Genomic DNA, 18,916 nt, shown 5'->3' with positions numbered 1-18,916 from the left:
AACAGCAGGGGAGATATGAACTGGGGGCTCTAGCGGTGAGACTCCCTGATAGGCTGTCACTTTGTATCAAACCATATTTCTGCTTTGACTCCAAGGTGTTTGATTACGATGATAATTCAGCCATTTGATTAATGCCTGCTATAATGTGTAAGGACAGTCTGTTGAAAGCTAGCCTCAAATCGTACACCTACTATAATTTTATGGTACAACATGTCCTCAAAAATATTCAGACAAAAATGCTTCCATTTTGCAAAGAGCATCAAACATATGCTAGTCTCATTCTACCAAAGTGCATGTCAGTCATTTCACTTGGTGGCAATCTTTGAAACGCCTCTCGGACAGCTATTTCAGTCAGACAAGTGCAGCTCCTATATATTTGATTGGGGAAACATACAATTCTCCAAAGTTGTTCATCAAGTTTAAATTTCATATTTGAAATCACCAATGGAATCTGACAACAACTGTAACATACATGTGGTTTCTTACTCAAATAGCATTAAAAAAAGCGTATTTTTCAGGCTGGAGCAGCCAATGCACATGCGCAGCTCTAAGCACGCAAAGACTAACAGGAGAGAACGTGTACTGAGACTGCGTGCAAAATCGCATATACTCTCTTGAGTAGGAACTTATTTTGAATTAGTAATTATTTCAAATAGCAACTTCAAAAAAGAACATCCTATATAGTATAAATGTGTAGTATGAATGTAATATAACATAGCCTACCTCATTCTCAATAACACACTTTCTGTGTTATACTTTACATTTGGACCTTGTACTGCATTTTGCAATATATTGCAGTTGGTATAGTTTTTAGACAACTGCATTGAGCTGGCCTCTGCACCTGTATCCTATATTATGAATCTGAATCTGGACATACCACATTCACCATGTTGTCTTTATCATGTGACCTACCAGCGTCCGTTACATTGCTTCACTGCCATTCATAAATCCTCTCCCATGGCCGCATGGGATAGTAAAGTGTCCATCGAATGCACATTTCAGATTCTCGCTGGAAGAAATCGGTCATCCGGGTACTTTGCCTCAAGGAATGTGATTTCGGATGCAACATGACTGTTCTGAGAATGACTACCAATAGGCAGGGCCGGAGTGGGGCCACTTTTCAGCCCGGGAGTTTCAGGCCCAAGACCGGCCCTCTTTTTCCATGGTGGAATTCCAAATTAGCACTTTTTCCAAATTGGATAAATGAAGCAACAGTTCAGCTCTTACTATTGTGTAGTGTATATTAATACCATGGTTCAACAAATAATGTAAAGGTTAAATAATAATTCACTTAAGCTGAGAAGTTAACAAAAAATATTCCACTATTCCACAAGGATAGGTTGATAAATTAACAAAAGCAGAAAGAAAGAAAGAAAGAAAGAAAGAAAGAAAGAAAGAAAGAAAGAAAGCATTTGAAATGTATCCCACTCTTCCACAAAGAGCCATATTGAACTAATGTTTACAGTTTTATTTGTATTCAAAAATATTCACAAATAATGCTTTTTTAATAAAAAAAACGTGATACCTAACTCTCAGATAAATGAGGCCTATGATTAATCAGATGCAAATAGAAATATAAAACCAGTCCTAATTGAAAGAAAACAAGTTGACAAAAAAATTGAATCCAATATTGGGTGATAATATAGTATAATGAGAGATTTATAAGCTATTTTTTGTAGGCCGGTCTTTTTTGACCGGGAACACCACAAGTGTGACTATGTGCCATTTTGTACAAAATAAAACTTTTTCAAAACAAATTTCCTGGTGAAAAATTAAAGTAGACTAGTGTGATCAACAGTGCCAATTTTTTCATATTTTATGTAATATTTACAAATTTGTTGAAGATTGAATCCAATATTGGGTGATTATATAGCATAACAAGTGATTTATAAGCTATTTTTTGTAGGCCAGTCATTTTTGACCGGGAACACAAAAGATGTTTTAGGGTTTTGAACACAACCTGAGGGTTAAATAACTTTAATTCATATTATTTACTCTGGTATCCTCTCTACCTGTCCCTGTAGTCATCATGGCCTCCTCATTTTCAGCGGGGGACTGGCTTATCTGCTGCTCAGAAGCTACAAAAAAATAATTAAGAGATCATTTTACTGCATACACAGATCAAGCTTGAGTTTTGTTATCAATATTAAATTGCATAATATTTGCAAAGTCTATGAATAGCCATGTATTGAGTGATACAAAAAGGCTAATATTTTAATTAAATGTTATATTTTGCTTGTGAATAGGTTGACAACGCTACAACGGTATTAGCCGAATAATTACGTTGCAGAATGTGGCCTATCTCTCTTTACATGTTGCCACTTGTGTTTGTCCTCTTGAAAATAAATCTGTAAGCTTGGCACATTTGGCATTTCCTCCAATGCCTTTCTTTTTTTCAACCTGGTTTTTTCAGCCCCTTCTGGCCTCTTCCTCGCATCCACCCATCCATCTACCCGAGAAAACGTTTTGGAAAAGACGGGCTATGGAAGGAGAGGGGAGAACTTCCTCTCATGGTACAACCCATGCAGAGGCTGTGCGCTGCGGTGTCAGAATGCGGAACGTGTGTAGCCTAATGTAACTAACGTGACAAATGTGAAGAAAAAAATAAAATAAAAAAATAAAAAAAAATTCCTCGACCGGCCCAAAAGTGAAGCGGAATTCTCCCGATTACCCACCCCGGGCCTGCCAATAGGCATAGACAGTAAAAGAAATGGACACAGCGACCCCATTGGATTCAACGGAGAAAAGTGAAGTCAATTAGAAGCACTCACTTCCTGATGGCTGAGCGTACTGCGCAGACTCAAACTGAGCTTGACGACGTAGATGTGACGTGATTCAGATTTCTCTTGGCACAGCTACTAGAAGACAGACAGGTTTGTCTTCTAGTAGCTGTGCCAAGAGAAATCTGAATCATTCCCTTCCGAAACTTGCAGAGACGGAGAGTGTCAGTAGGAGGTGTCCATGAGCTAGGAGCAGGAGAAACTTTTGCTATGTATTCTGATTAATTATTTTGTCATTTTGCCTCCACGTCCCCCCGACTGCCCGTGAGCTTCTCCTCCTGTCCATACGGTAATTTCTCTACTGTGCGACAGAGAGTCGCGTGGTTATGACGCAATCGTTAGCCTATTTTTACAAAAACTGCTTCTACTGGGCCATAACGTAAGATACAAGGTAATGGAGCCTTTTATACATTTTCGTGTTTCTTTGGAAATAAATAATGGACAAATGGAGTCTTTAAACACCTCAGATGTAAAGTTATTTGCTGTCAAAGTGACGCCAAAATGAATGGGAGTCAATGGAATGCTAACAGCAGGTGAGGGTCTGCTAATCAATGGCGGCCCCCGGGGAAGCTTCATTTTTTTTCTGAAACATTTACTCTTTTATTTAGAAGGCGGGACTTATTCCGCCATATTGCGTGTTGCACTTTCTTCCACTTATAGTAATATGAGTGCACTATCTTTCTATACTACTCCCTAGTTCCCTATGATGTGAATCAGTATATTGTGAATACAAATTTCGGCACTATTAAGCACAATGTTTGAACTACACTGGTCACTGTTTTTATTTCCCTAACGGATCATAAGATTAATTTGTTCGTGAGTTTAGACTACACTGTATCTTTTTGATTCACTGAAAAAAATTAAGAAAGTTACTTAGGCATAAAGCTTTTGCCATGACAAAATTCTCAATGGATTCCTGTTGAAATTAATGGATTTCACCCATGAATATTTACTCAACAAGACTAAATCTGACTCCACCTTTAGAGTATTTTTTTTAGTAATTGGATTTCCAAATGAATGACTTTGTTTGTTACTGATTCGCTAAAATGAACAAGCTTAAGAGTCATTACTTTGGTAATCAGACTACACGGGTCGTGCTGTCTGCTGTCTGCTGTCTGTTCACACTGTAGATTTAGTAGCAGTGTTGCAGCTCTGTTAAATATTGTGGGGAAATTTGATATACATATACATTTAGTATGGTTTTCCGTCCGCATCGACAGAAATATGTATGCACGAGAACCTTTAATGGAACTGAATGTCACTGATTCTGAATAAGACTGAGGAAGCGGATTGAGACTTACCTATAGTCACATTTAAATCGGTGACTCAGAAGATATGAGGGGAAATGTGCTGATCGAGGCTGTTAATATGTCTTCCAGATATCCTCAGTTTATTTCAATAAGCTAGGCTATAAGTATTATGAATAATTCAGTCAAATGCTGCTTTAAAAGTCTAATACTAAATCACTTGATCAGTTAATCTGCTGGAAGGGCAGATCAACACATTTAGAAGTCTCCATTCTGAGGCTCAAAACAGAAATTGACTGATCCTTCAGTTCAAGCCAGATATTTTTGTACTTTTATTTTTGATTCATAAACATGTCCATCTGCAAGAGGGAGAGCTTTTAAACCAAAGCTTAATGCTTTGATGCAATACAAATCAAGAATTGTATGCTGAATCGTCAAAGTATCTTCTGTGTTGAATCTCTACTTATTGTATTTTACTTTTTAATTTGTTTTTGAGTTCCTTTAGCTCAACTGCTAACATGTGCTACTGTAGCAATGCCAATATATTGGGTTTGAGTTCAAGTGAACACATCTACAGTAAAAAACAAAAATCATTAAATACACTGTAAATTGCTTTGGATTATGCCAAATGCATAAAATGTAAGTGCCACGTAAATTATCAGTTTTGATATTGGATTTACATCTGCTGATGTTTCCATTTTGATCTGTGATTCAGATAGACAAACCTCAACTCAATTATTGTTTTCTACTGTTTTTCTACAACATCTTACTAAATCATCAATCAATGAATTAACGGTTCCCTAATGTCACCATAGATCATCATCATCATCATCTCCACATTCCACCATATGCTTACAGGATCAGGGTAATTAATACATTTACAAGGACTAATGACCACATGTCATACTGGAGAGAAACAGTCAGTGACAGTGGAAATAATCATGGGCTGGATTTTCAATGAGGCAGTTCAACAGGTGTACCACAAAACAGAGCACATTCAAGGGAGGGACATTCTACCAGCTGGAAAAATCACTTTATGCCCACAGTCTCATAATCCCTTGACAGAAGGGGGTGTGATGTTTATGTAATGTTTCTAGGAAAGTTGTGAATAATGGATTTAGATCCACTTTGTATGTATGTCTAAAGTCAGCTCAGGCAGTGGTTCATTTTTACCAGCAGTTCATAAAAACGCTGCATTTTAAGTAGGGAGAAAATGTTAAAAGGCATTTTACAGGGACATTAAATAAGTTACCTATTGTAATTTATATCCACTTGATTATTTCAGTAAAAAAATCCCTACACAATATTTTGATATGTCAGAAACATTACTAATACAATTGGTTCTCATCAAATAGTTTTGCTCCATTAGTGACGGGGACACTATACTGTCAAAAAGCACAGTCTTTTGGATGAGACGTTAAACCAAGGTCCTGACTCTCTGTGGTCATTAAAAATCCCAGGATGTCCTTCCATTCCCGGCATCCAGGTCACATTTGCCCATTGGCCTCTGTCCATCATCATCATGGCCTCCTAATCATCACCACTGATAGGCTCTATCACTCTGTCTCCTCTCCACCAATAAGCTGGTGTGTGGTAGGCGTTTTGGCTGCCGTCGCATCATCCAGATGTAAAATCACTATATAAATGTAACTAATTATTATTAAATTAATTTTATTTTCTTTCATTAATATTAATATTTTTAGAAAAAAAGTTAGCAGGAAGCTTCACCCCTAAACCTAACCCTCAGTGAGGCGTAAGCAGCTTGTAAAAAACATACGAGTGGGATTGTATATGAATTCATAAAAATAGCCATCAATTCACCAAAATGTTAAATAGTTACCAATTACCATGAGATTGTGTTGCTTAGTGAAAGCCACGCAATTCCCACTAAGCTGAGTGTGTTCAACAGCACCCTCCTCCCTGTTAAAGGTGCTACTCACTCCTTTTTTCTCTCCTTTCTTTTTTTTGTTTGTCAAATTGTCTCTGTTTCTTCAGCTCCTTTCAGTCTGTGAGTTTCCCTGTCTTCCTGTGTGGGCACCTCTCAGTCTATTCTCCACCTCCTAGGGGAGCTGGCTGATTTGCTATAGCCCAGCCTGAAAGGTTTGCTCACTACTTAGAGATGTACTGTAGCACTGCTCATCAGAGCACTCTGTCTCACTGTAACTCTCACAAGGGCTGATGGACCCACTGTAGAGAAGTGCTGTGCTGAGCCTATTCCGTATATGTCCAGGCTCATTTGTAGATGAAAGGTACTTTCCAGCAAGAAAGCTCTGAAATGTAAAATTAAATAAACCCTCTAGGGATCTCCTGTCCTTCACAGGCTTGTTTTCTCTCCCATCTTTATATAGCGGTTGAACTTGGGAATCCCTGGAGATCTCATTCTGAACACTTTCTGTCCTGTGAGTCTTTCTTCTGGGTGAGGTTGGTGCAGCTCTGCCTGTTGCTGCTTCACGGTACGAATCATTCCCAGGCAAAGGATCAGATGTAAAAACTGCACCGTTTCATCCCACTTCATTGCACAGCTGTAACTTGTTCATAAATCTAGGGTCTCATTTATTTTTTTGCTGTACAGTAAGAACTGACTGTGTACATTTGCCTGCGTTTGGGTTTTAGTGTCCTTGTTTAGATAAATGATGAGAAGTAAACCAATACAAATTTGCATAATGTCTAGAATATACTAAATGTTTCATCCTCTTTCAGTCTTTCATTATGTAACAGTGCTGAGAAAGTTTTACAGTGTCAGACAATTTGTTTAAAGCTGAGTTTTCACATAAGAGATGAATGGGCTCACCGATCCTGTTAAGTGGGAAACTGTGAAAGACTAATCATTGCATTTTTGATGACAGCAAAATGTAAATTTAGGTCCTGTTCTCTGAGATGAACCAAAATTTAGCACAGCAATTTGCTAATTAATTCTTTCTATGCAACCTCATTCTTGAATGAACTTGAACTCATCCTTGAATGCCAAATGTTGTCATTATTATAAAGGAGGTAAGTGAATCCACACAAGCTGAAGCAGAGGTAAAAATGTGAGTAGTTATCATGGATGGAATAAAGATAATAATGAAATTTCTCTCTTACATGCGATTGACGAAAGGAGTGGATGCCAGACGGACTGTTGAAGCACACACCTCAGTGGACGTGGGAGACGAGCACAGGTAAGTATCACTTGGAAATTCACAAGAGAAGAATAACAGGAACCAGAGTTTCAGATAAATCTTTTCATCTTACTTCTGGAGCTGCCAGTTTGCTGAGTTTCACATAATTATTAAACAGCAAGCACAAATTATGTGAAAGTGCCAGCTCTTCCGGCAAACTCCGCTCACTCGTTTTCATTTGGCTCCGTCTGAAAACTTAACTTATCAGGCAATGACTGCAGCGTTTGCACACGAAGGCACCTCACAAAAGTATTTTTTTTGTTATGTTAGATGTTTGATGTATGCTCTCGCTGTTTGTGGTAATTAAAAGTCTTCTCTATCATTAATTCCGTGTCCCGCTCCTTGTTCCTTGAATTATACACAGCAGCCCGTGACTGTCACGGTATGGTTGTAATAAGTAAGTGCATGACGAAGGAGGATAAAAGGGAACAGGCTTTAATGATAAACTCGGAGAATAACACAGGATAAACACAACCACACTACTTCAAATGAGGACGAACAGAGGAAAAGGGAGAACTCAGGGTATTTATGCACGGAGCAAAAAAAGGAAATAAATGAGATTATTAATAGATGACAGGTGAACATAATGACTAATCAGACAACTCAGGAAAACTAGCTTAAACAATGGAGCAAACTTGACACATACACAGTAGGCGTAATTTGCGGGTGGAACGGGTGGGACATGTCCCCACCACTTTTTGCTAAGGTCGATATTGTCCCCACCACTTTTGAAACATCTTGCAGCACGAATGTACCAATACAAATAAATAAAACATCTCCAGTTAACTAGCAGAGCATTCATTTAGTTAATTTGTTAAATAAGAGGTGATCTAGCGCTGAAATGTGTTGTTTTTGAAATCAAGTGATCAAAGTGCTCATTGCCGCTGCGATCAGTGGCGCGGATACTGTGGCTGCGTTCCAGTCCACTTTTAGACACGCACTTGCAAACTTCCCTAAGCACTTCCTCTTCGGAGGAATCCCTGCTGCCATTTTCCACTTCCTGAAGTGGATGAGGGAAGTTTATATGGACAGACCCTCGTTCCCTCGATTCTACTTCAAATGTACACTTCAGGCACCTATATGTCCCACAATGCAGTACGATTGTGACGTCACCACATATCTTGTCTAATCACCACCACAACAGACAAATCTATAATATATTAATTATTATATTATATTAATTAACAGAACCTCTGACACGCTTGGCAAAAGTTCTCCCACTGGACCATTTAAATACACATGTAAAATTGTCGGATCTATGTATTTATTCACGTGAAAATTCTCACCACTAACAACATATATTAGACCTCATTAAATGACAAAATAAACCCAATGTACTATTTAAATCGATTTCTGGACATCGTAATGTTATTGTACATACATCTGATTTATGATTTAGCATTGTGTTATAAATATTCCAAAAGAAGAGTGAGAGCAGGGGCTCTGGAGGAGGGTGTCCCTATGATTATTACCACTTTCACTGACTGTTTGTAAATGTATTAATTACCCTGATCCTGTAAAAAAAATCCAGTCCAGGGCAGAAAATACAGTCCAAAGGGGAGTGGATAGTGGGAAGAGCCAGTGAAGAGACAGGAGCAGGAGGAGCCAGATGTTGCTCCAGAGACCAGCCAGGAAGAGGCCCTAGGGAGGAGTCGAAGACAGGAGGAGCCATGATGACGACTTGATGAAAGGCACCCTGGGGATGACCGAAAGAAATAGAGCTGCCGAAGATGGAGACACTGGTCGAGATGGCAGGCCGATGAGCCCACTCGATACCGATGGTACTGGAGACAGAGGTGGAGCCGCAGCGACAAACGTCTGAATTGAAACCAGTGAACCAGAGGACAGGCGAAGCCAGTGGGGCCGAGGACAAAGGCAAAGCCAGGGGAGGACGGAGTCAGATGGAGCCGAAGGCGCAGGTAGGTCGACACCTGACCAAGTTGGAGCCAGAGGGACGTAGGAGCCCGGTGGAGTTGTATGGCCGATGGTGTCCGGTGGAGCAGAGGGAAGGAAGAGCCAAGGTGGAGCCGATGTGCTGACAGACCAAGGTGGAGCGATGGGCACAGAGGCTGCAGGCGAAGCCAGGGGATCATCTGGGCTGGGTGGAGCTGGTGGCCTGAAGCACTGAGGCCGATCCAGACATGGTGTAGGAGATGCAGAGGGGCTGAAGGATAAGAGCGGAGGTGGGGGCGAGGAACTAGCTGTTTGAGGAGGTGGGATACAGGATACAGTCACTGGAGATACAGGGGCACTGGAGATACAGGGATACTGGGTATTACCTCCCCAAACCAGTATAATCTGTATATCAGTGGCGATTTCTTTAAGACTGCAAGGGAAGCTCGGCTTCCCCTATAATGTCAAAAAATGAATGGTCAAATATGTACTATTGTATTAACATTGTATTGACTAAAAATGCGTTAGAAAACGTTCATCTCAAAGACGAGTTCGTTCAGAATCAGTTACATACAGCAGGTCGGCTGACTTGATTTCCTTCTCATACATTCCCGTAGCGTCACAGTGCATTTCCCTTACAGTGTATGGTTGAAGCCCAGGTTCCATTGACTTCAATGGGGCTGCTTTGAACAGTTTTTTTCAGTGCTTCGAAACTAGACAGTCATTGGATAAATGCTGCGACTATGTCCCTATGTTTAAGTATAAATCCTCCTGAAAAGAAAAAAATCCCTAAAACCTTTTGGGTTGTTCGCTGATGGTGGATGGCTGGTCTCTGGCCGTGCTGGAGTCAAAATGGGGCTGTTATGTTCTTCCTTGGCGGGGCAGATGGGGCAGGCAGTTGCTAAGATGATCTAAGTAGTTGTTAGCACATTGTAATATTTGTTTGGGTTCATTGCTTAGTGTCACAGGTTTCTTTGATAATTTGGTATGAAATCCCTGCTTCAGTGTTCTTGAAAATGTTAACAGCCTGCATGAGGCATATTAATATTCATACAGGCACCACTAGCAATAAAAAATAACAAAAGGTGACAAAGTGAAAAAAACTTTCTCTAAAATGCAAGAGCGCTTATAAAGAGCAATACTCTTACAAAAGACATATGATCTACTCCGTTGAAGAGAGGCATATTTTGTTTTTAGTCCGCAAATGACTGGTGTATTGTACTCTTTTGGATGTTTTGTTTTGTTTTGAACATGTGTTTTGATGCTAAACTGGGTTAGTTGTATTGCTCTTGTTAAGAGAGATTTGATATGGTCTGAGAGAACACTTTTGAATTTCTCAGTTGGAAAGGATTAGCCTGGCAACGTCTATATAGAAAAAAGTATGTTGTTATTTCTGTACTTGTGTATTGGTTTGGCAGATCCCATTTAAAATCATGATTGAGAATTACAACTGTACTGAAGGATTTTCTAACTTCCAGGCAGCTCGCCCATGGTGTTTTAAATAATTAAACATTTAATTTAAAGAGGTTAACTTATAAATGGCCTGCAGAAGCAGTTTCTATTGCTCTCTGAGAGTAAAGTATAAATTAGATTGCCCATTTATTCCACTCAGTATCTGGAGGGATGGTAGGCCATCCATCCAATCAAAAGTTCATGTGTCTTTCCTTGAGATAAAGTAATGGACAATCTATATGGAGTTCCTGAGCACTTTCTGATGGTTCCTACGCAGCTATGTATGTGGCATGCTGTATATAGTATTTAAAACAGTATGTTTTATATTCTGTTTTTGATTTAAGTATTTTGGTGCCAAAAACAAGGGGTCAACAGAGGCCTTCAAAAAATGCCCAAATGCAGGACTAAAAAACATTAGTGAAGCCATGCAGTAAATTAAATAATTTGTAGGAAATAATTGGCTTGTTTTTCCTGAGCATGGGTGTGGGGTGGTGTGTGTGCAGACTTTGGGTTTACTAAATAGTTTTGATTGTCTAAGGCAGGGGTCTCCAAACTTGGTCCTGGAGGGCTATTGTCCGACAGAGTTTAGCTCCAACCCCAATTAAACACCCCTGAACCAGCAAATCAGTGACTTTCTAGGCCCTAGAGATCAAAATATAATATATTTGCAACATTCTATTTATCTGTTGGTCTGTCTGTCCGTCCATCCATCCATCCAAGAAACATTTCTTATTATCAGCTGTGCTACTTAATATCTTCGTGGAAACTTTGATAACTTTTTTTTTTTTCAGGATTCTTTGATGAATATAAAGTTAAAAAGAACAGTATGTATTTGAATGTTTGTAACAACGTCAATGTCTTTCACTTTTAACTGTAATTTAAATGTATAGTGTTTTAAGTCCATTATTGATAATTTACCATAAAGAAATACAATTTGTGTTCAAAGAGATGGAAATCTGTCCCTTTGTCTCAAGACAATTTAATGTTGGTCACCTCTGACCTAATCAAGAAAATGGCGATTACTAATCAACAACCACATCTATTTTATATTAGCATGACCTCATTACATGACCCATGGATGCTCTACATAAAGCACCCTAGAGTGAGATGTCATGTCATGACTGACTGCTCATTTGTCAGTGGTTTAGCTGATAAATAGATGATCTAGTTTTTCTCTATTCAAGTCTGCTCTGATTGAGTTGTTTTAGGAAGATCTGGCAGGTGGTGGTGCTCTGGACATTCAGCCTGACCTTTATTATTGTTCTCGCTTTCCTTTTTAACACACTTCAGAAGATTTTTCACTATAGATTTTGTGACAATGCAGGGCCGAAGCTTGGTATTGTATATTGCTATGCCCCATGTATATTGTACTGGGCCCATTTTGATTTATTTGAATCATACGTACATTTTATATATCAAATTTGTTGAATTTGATATTCATCATGTGATTTTAATCTACTTTGTTCCAGTAGTAAACCTGTTCCTGACCTGTGCTACATTTTTAACACTGTTAATATGACTTAATTGGCAAACTTCAATTTCATAGAAAAAAATGGTTATGTATTGTGCTCCTACACTCATTCTGGCCTCTTGAACTTCCTTTCCTTTGTTTCATGCTTCACAGATTTTTGTTTCCTTTTTGTCAACATGATTCACCCACTGCATGAACCTCTGTCATTTCAGTTTTTAGAATGAGAAGTAAAGAAAGCAGAAGATCAGAAGAATCCTTTTTCCCTACATTAATTCTACAGAAATTGTTGTGAGCCGCTATTCATTCTCACCTTCCACCCTCTTAGCTATGGCCCTGGTGCCATCTTGTACATATCTTTCTTTTCTGTCTCTGTCTTTTTTCTAACGTTTAATCCAACTTCCACATTAATGACATATGTTCCAATGTATCTGCATGACAGATGCATGGGCCAATGATAGAGATTCTTCCGTCTTCCCTTTTCTCCACCCAGAGGTTGTGACAGATGTTCACCAAATTTATGGTTGTGCAGAGACCCAGTTATTCAATCCTCCATCTGGTCATTAGGAAAATGATATAGGTAAACTCTATTAATAGTTTTGCCAGATGCAAAAAAATAAAATAAAAAATAAAAAATGTTTTAATTCCACTCTCACTTTTGACCCATTTTTCTTTAACCGCAAAAATCGAAGCTAGAGTCTTTAATCTTTTTATGATACTCAGTGTGTCCAGATCAAGTAAGAGTGTGATGTTTTAACGTGAGGTGAATGCTGAACAACAATAATCTGGGGCCGTCGGCAAATTGCAAATTGTTTTTAAAATTCATGCTTTAAAAGATAATGAAGTCAGATCAAATGGTGACAGCCACTCTTATTTTTCATTGACCCTAATTCACTTAAAAAAAACATTATCATTTGTTACACCACTATGTTTTTCAGACTGTGAGAATCAGACTCTTGGCACGGTAAGGAGTATAATGATGAGTATACTCCTCACAACAGCACCAGCAGTGTGATTGGCTTGATAACAAGCTCTACAAGTGTCCAGTCCTCTTAAACAAATACATATTAGAGCCGTTCAGTGTCCACTGATTTCTCAATGAAATGCATTCAAGTGTGGATGATATATGAGATCTCTTCGCTGTTCTCTTGAATAATAAGAGGTCAATGTCTCCTTGTTCAGACCAGTAGTAACTGATCAAAGACAGCCCTCTTTTATTCATTGCCGACAGCTGCTTTGAGAACCATTTCAAGGAATCCTGACTGTTTCATCATTTTACTGCAGCTAGCATCCTTTGACTTAATAAAGAAAAAATTGGGTGACAACTTTAAAACGTGTAGTCCTTCAACAGATGATGTATCTGGTTCATCTTCAGCTGGGTCCCATCTTGTTTTTGATCTATTAGGTTTTTCAAGAAACCACTCAGTTGTGACCTTGTTGGACAAGCGTTTGGATTAATTCATTGAGATATTTCTTAGATCTAGGCCAGGGCTGCCAAATTTGGGGCCTGCGGGCCAACACAATTTTTTTTGGCCCGTGCTCTGGTCAGAATTTCATTGTCTCAACTTTCTATTAACTCAAAGACTGGCTGCAGTTCACTATCTGGCCACAGTTTAACATTAGTTTAAATGGGGCAATAGGGGGGCGCTATTTAGCTTCTGTCAGCACAGATGACAAGATGACAAGATGTAATTTATGATGACATGAGTGAAGAGGGCTGAGAAGAAGCTAGTAGCTAACATGGATCGTATGAGGCATTGGCACACTGACAAGAGAAAGTTTAAAAATATTTGGCAACACAAGTATTTTTTTACTGAAATCAAGTCGACAGCAGTATGTCTTATCTGTAAACAAAGAGGGGCTGTTCTTAAGGAGTATAACTGTAACGGTCACCAGCTGGAGTGCCCTTGAGAACCACCAGAGGGCACTCCACACCCGACTATTGTCACTCTCTCACTAACTACATTTCCCATAACTCACTGCCCGGACTCATCATCACTAATTGCATTCACCTGTGTCTCATCATCCTTGTTAGTTTCAGCCTATTTATTCCTTGTTCAATCATTAAATCATTGCAAAGTTTTGTTTAGTGTCACACTGCAACTCTGAGCGTTTTTCCTGGTTTTCTTGTTTCTTGGTTTTCGGATTTCTTGCCTGTTCCTTGGATTACTCTCTTGCCTCTGACCCCTGCCTGTCTTGTTTTGTTTTTGTTTGTTTGTTTGGACTGCCTACCTGTGTTTTGATCCACTGCCTGTTTATTGGATTACGTGTCTGGATTGCCTCTTAATAAAAGCTGCATTTGGATCTACCTTCGTGTCTCGGAGCAGTTTCATGACAATAACCTCTGTCGTCATTATGAAACAAAACATTTGCATCAGTTCTCAAGATACAGTGAAGAGGAACGAAAAAGTCAAGGCAAGAGACCTGCTAGCAAAGTTACATTCTCAACAACGTACTTTGCTTCAGCTGTCAACAGCACAAGAAAATGCTACCCGTGCATGTTACCGGATTAGCACATTAATTGTGAAAAGTGGATGAGCTCTTTCATGTGGTGACTTTGTGAAACAGTGTCTAACTGTGGCTGCTGAGACTGTGTGCCCAAATCAGACACGGGGTTTCTCTCAAATTAGCCTGTCTCGGAACACCATTACCCGTCGCATGGAGGATATGGCTCAAAACATCCATGAGCAAATCGTTGCGAAAGCAGGTAGATTTTCTGCCTTCTCCATTGCCTGCGACGAGAGTACAGATATCTCCGACTCTGCGCAGTTGTTGGTGTTTTTGCGAGGGGTCAGCGAGGACTTTGAGGTGTGTCAGGAGTTTGCCGGCCTTGAAACACTTTCAGGCACAACCAAAGGAACGCATATTTCTTTTGGCAGTGGAAAGAGTTGCGGAGAAGAACAACTTGAAGTGGGAAAATATGAAGGGCATCACGACCGATGGAGCTCCGGCGATGGTCGGTATAAGCATTCGGTCTCACTACACTGGTGTCAGAGAAAGTCCGTCAGTGTGGGGGGCAGATTTTAAAATACCATTGCATTTTACACCAAGAGCAGTTGTGTGCCAAATCAATCGGCCTGAAGAATGTGATGTGATCAGGGAGTTTCAAGCTAGAAAGAAAAGCAACATTCAAGTGCCCTCAGACAAGCAATGGATCGCCGACCTGGCTTTTCTGGTGGACATTACAGAGCTACTGAATACTCTGAATCTTCAGCTCCAAAGGAAGGACCAGGTAATCAGCCAGATGTATGATCACGTCAGAGCCTTCAAGAAAAAACTCTTGTTGCTCAACAGACATCTCTCAACAGGTGAGGCCTAATTGCAATTCAAATTATATAATAAAATGGGCTTGCTATTAAGCATAATGTTATTGTGTGCAGTGTTTGGAGTAATCAGATACAAAATACAGATTACCGTAATTTATACTTTTCCGAGTAACTAAGTAAAGTAAGGTCTAATGTGCATTTAGCCTACTTAATGAAATGGAACAAAATCTTCTTGCATCTTATACTGTTCTTTTTTGTCTTTGTGTCTACATTTAGGGAATTTTGCACATTTTCCCAGGCTTAAAGAAGTCTGATGGAAGAACACATCCCCAAGTACACAGAAATCCTCAGCAATCTTATGCTTGAGTTTGTCTTTGTAGATTTCAGAGAAAATGCAACAGTCTTTCACCTCTTTGCTCAACCCTTTTCTATTGATGTGGACACAGTCAGTGAGGAGCTTCACATGGAACTGCTTGAACTTCAGTCTGATTCAGAACTCCAAAACAAGTTCAGAGATCTTCTCTTACAGGACTTTTACAGATGTGTTCCAGCAACCAGGTACGGCAAGATCTGCAAACATGCACAGGTGATGCTGTCTTTCTTTGGAAGTACCTACCTTTGTGACCAGACTTTCAGTCTACTGAATCTGAACAAGAGCAAACTGAGAAACCAACTGTCTGACTCTCACCTCCATGACATTCTCACTCTATCAGTAAGTCAGCTGGAACCTGATATTGAGGGACTTCTGAAAATCAGGCTTCATGTCTCCCACTGATATTCCAACTGATAAACAGTCAAGCATGTAATGTATGTCACAGGGGCATGTTCTGACCTGAATTGTTGTAATGATTAATCAAATCTATTTGTATTAATAAATATTGCTTATTACTTATGAATATGTATTTTATTTAGAGGTGGGCATAGATTAATTTTTTTAATCTAGATTAATCTAGATTAATTTTGAAATTAATCTAGATTAATCTAGATTAAAATGGCTCATTTGAATTCTGCCGAAGGCATTCAGAGTATGTGTGCTACCCAAATAATGACTATAAAAGTAAGTCTTTGAGAACGGGTTTCTCAAGCCAGGTGGCGCATTAGACCAGGGGCTCATCTCCTGTTTCCAAAATGCATCACAAACTGCTTGAGAAAGCTGTTCTACTCATAGACTGTAAAAGGTTACTACTGTACTGTTACCGTCCGTAGGCAACATTAGGTAGGCCTATGTTATTATCAACTACTATAGGCTATCAATTAGGGATGGGCGATATGGCCTAAAATCCATATTGTGATATACATTGCAGCCTCTTGCGATAACGATATTATAATAAAACCATTTCAGAACAGGTTACACAGACCCTGCTAAACAACTGCTAAATGTTTTTTTGTTTTTTTTGAAAGGGTGTATGTAGTTTTGAGAACATATATTGTGCAAAACTGTAAGTATACAACATAATTTTGCAGATAAATAAAATTTAAGTACACTATCTGCAGAGACTTAAGTAGGTCTAATGTTTATTATGGCTTGGAGCTTATGAAACCCCAAATTTAAAATTAGAATATTGTCTAACTGATGTATTTTCAGTTAAAAAGAAACACAACAACGATTCTTAAAATCGGGCGCTTTTAATAAAAAGAGATTATGTGCTACACCACTCACTAAGATATATTGGGAATAATACACGCGCGCTGGTATTCGGTGATATGTTTCGTTTTGAATTTGAGGTGGTAGAACGGATTAGTCGTGTGTTAACTTACCGACCTGTTACACCACACAGTCTACATCGGACGGCTTGAATACAAACCAAGTCCAAATAATGGATGTTGCACGGATCTTTTACACCAGCTTTCACTTTCAGCCGTGTTTACTTAAGATGACGACGAATATGATGCGTTGCAGCCGGGTGTTCCTCGCGGCCGCGGGTAGATTGCGTCATCATAGCTTGTGTAGCTTGAGCCAGCTCCCAACGCTCCCAACCCAATTTGGAGAATAGATTAACGGCGATATTTTTTTTATCGCGCGATAAGAGTCTCGCGTTAACGCAGCGCGTTAACGCCGATAACGGCCCACCACTAATTGTATTATTCCTTAATATATGTTCGACTTCAAATTTATGATATGCAAATATGCAATACATTTCAATTTAAAGGTCCATGACTTGAACATTTAGTTTTGGCCCTCGGTCCTCCACCCCGATTAATTTTTGGCCCTTGAAGGGGAAGAATTTGGGCACCCCTGATCTAGGCTATCATGTTTTAAAGCTACACTGTGTAATTTTTTTAATCTTTGCAAAAAACACTTTGTTCTTTCAAAATTATATGTGCTCATTAATGTATAATTACTTCTACCAACTAATCAAGTATTCTCGTAAGCGTAGAAACTGCCATTTAGAATACATACGAGCGAGTCGCTCGAATGGCGGAAGCCATGTTGTGCCTCCATCTTGAAAATACATTAGCCAAAGAGGGACATACCTGGAAATTCAAGCTTCGCCTTTCACGTTTTTACACTCAGTGGCACCGTGACAAATAAGAGGGGGAGATTACTCGCGACTGCCGGCAGATTTGAAATAATATAGCCACCGTAGGAGTTAAAACGCCCTCAGAATGGGAGGGGCTAGAAGTAATATTCAGTTGGAAGTCATATACAATTTCATCGCTAGATGGGAAACAATCCTACACAGTGTAGCTTTAATGGATGAGACATTGCCCCTCCATACTGTGACAGTGAAAAGACAGTGATTTGAAGATGGGCTGTCAGCTATAGTGAGGCAATGCTATTATAGAACACCAAAGAACAGCATGGAAACATATGGTTATTGTAACCCTTCACTCAATTAGGTACAGACACAAAGTCTGAGTATGGACCAGTTCAATCAGAAGACTAAATTTGCCTGCAGAGAATAAGGATGTCACAACAATAATGAGCCACTCACACAAGGTATAAGGTTTAACTGAATGTATTGTTTTGTTTGTTTTGAATTCAAAACTTGAATTCAGTAACTGGAATGTATAAGAGAAAAATAAATAAAAGAAAATACAGGAAATTAAAAAATACAATGTGTACTTCTCAAACAAATAAAATAAATTCTTTAAACACCTCTTTTTTTCTTATAGGTTTTTAAGGACTTCAAATACTCTAAAGGACTCAAAAGGTAAGTATAATCACTTGTCTTTTAAACACAGTTTATGTAAATTAATACATTAAGCTCTTGTTTGTTCCCTTAGGTTTCACTCATATTTCAATCAGTTTCTTTGGAAAATAAATAAATAAAATAAATTCAAAGTAGTCACCAACAGTAACACTGAATTCACCTTTTGACTTTATTTTAATTTAGAATAATCAATTCAAGTTAAATTCCTTATTTGATACCTTTTGAATTTTTTATTGAATATGTTTCTTCTTCTGGCTTCTAATTTTCAAAACAAAATAAAGAAAGGAAAAATATAATAATCATAATTACATTTGATCAAGCAACACAGTAAAACAAAAACAAATAAACCCAATAAATTCAAATTTAATTCCCTTCACTGGGATTTAACCCCTCAGCTTTCAAAATGAGTTCAGTATCACAGTCTGTCAAGTTATATTCACAACCTTGTGCATATGGCTGAAATCGTTAAACGACAATGGTATTGTTTGTTACTCAGT

This window comes from Squalius cephalus (assembly GCF_949319135.1).
Source record: "Squalius cephalus genome assembly, chromosome: 20".
Lineage (NCBI taxonomy): Eukaryota > Metazoa > Chordata > Actinopteri > Cypriniformes > Leuciscidae > Squalius > Squalius cephalus.
The sequence above is the reverse complement of the archived record's forward strand: the minus strand, read 5'-3'. Positions refer to the sequence as shown.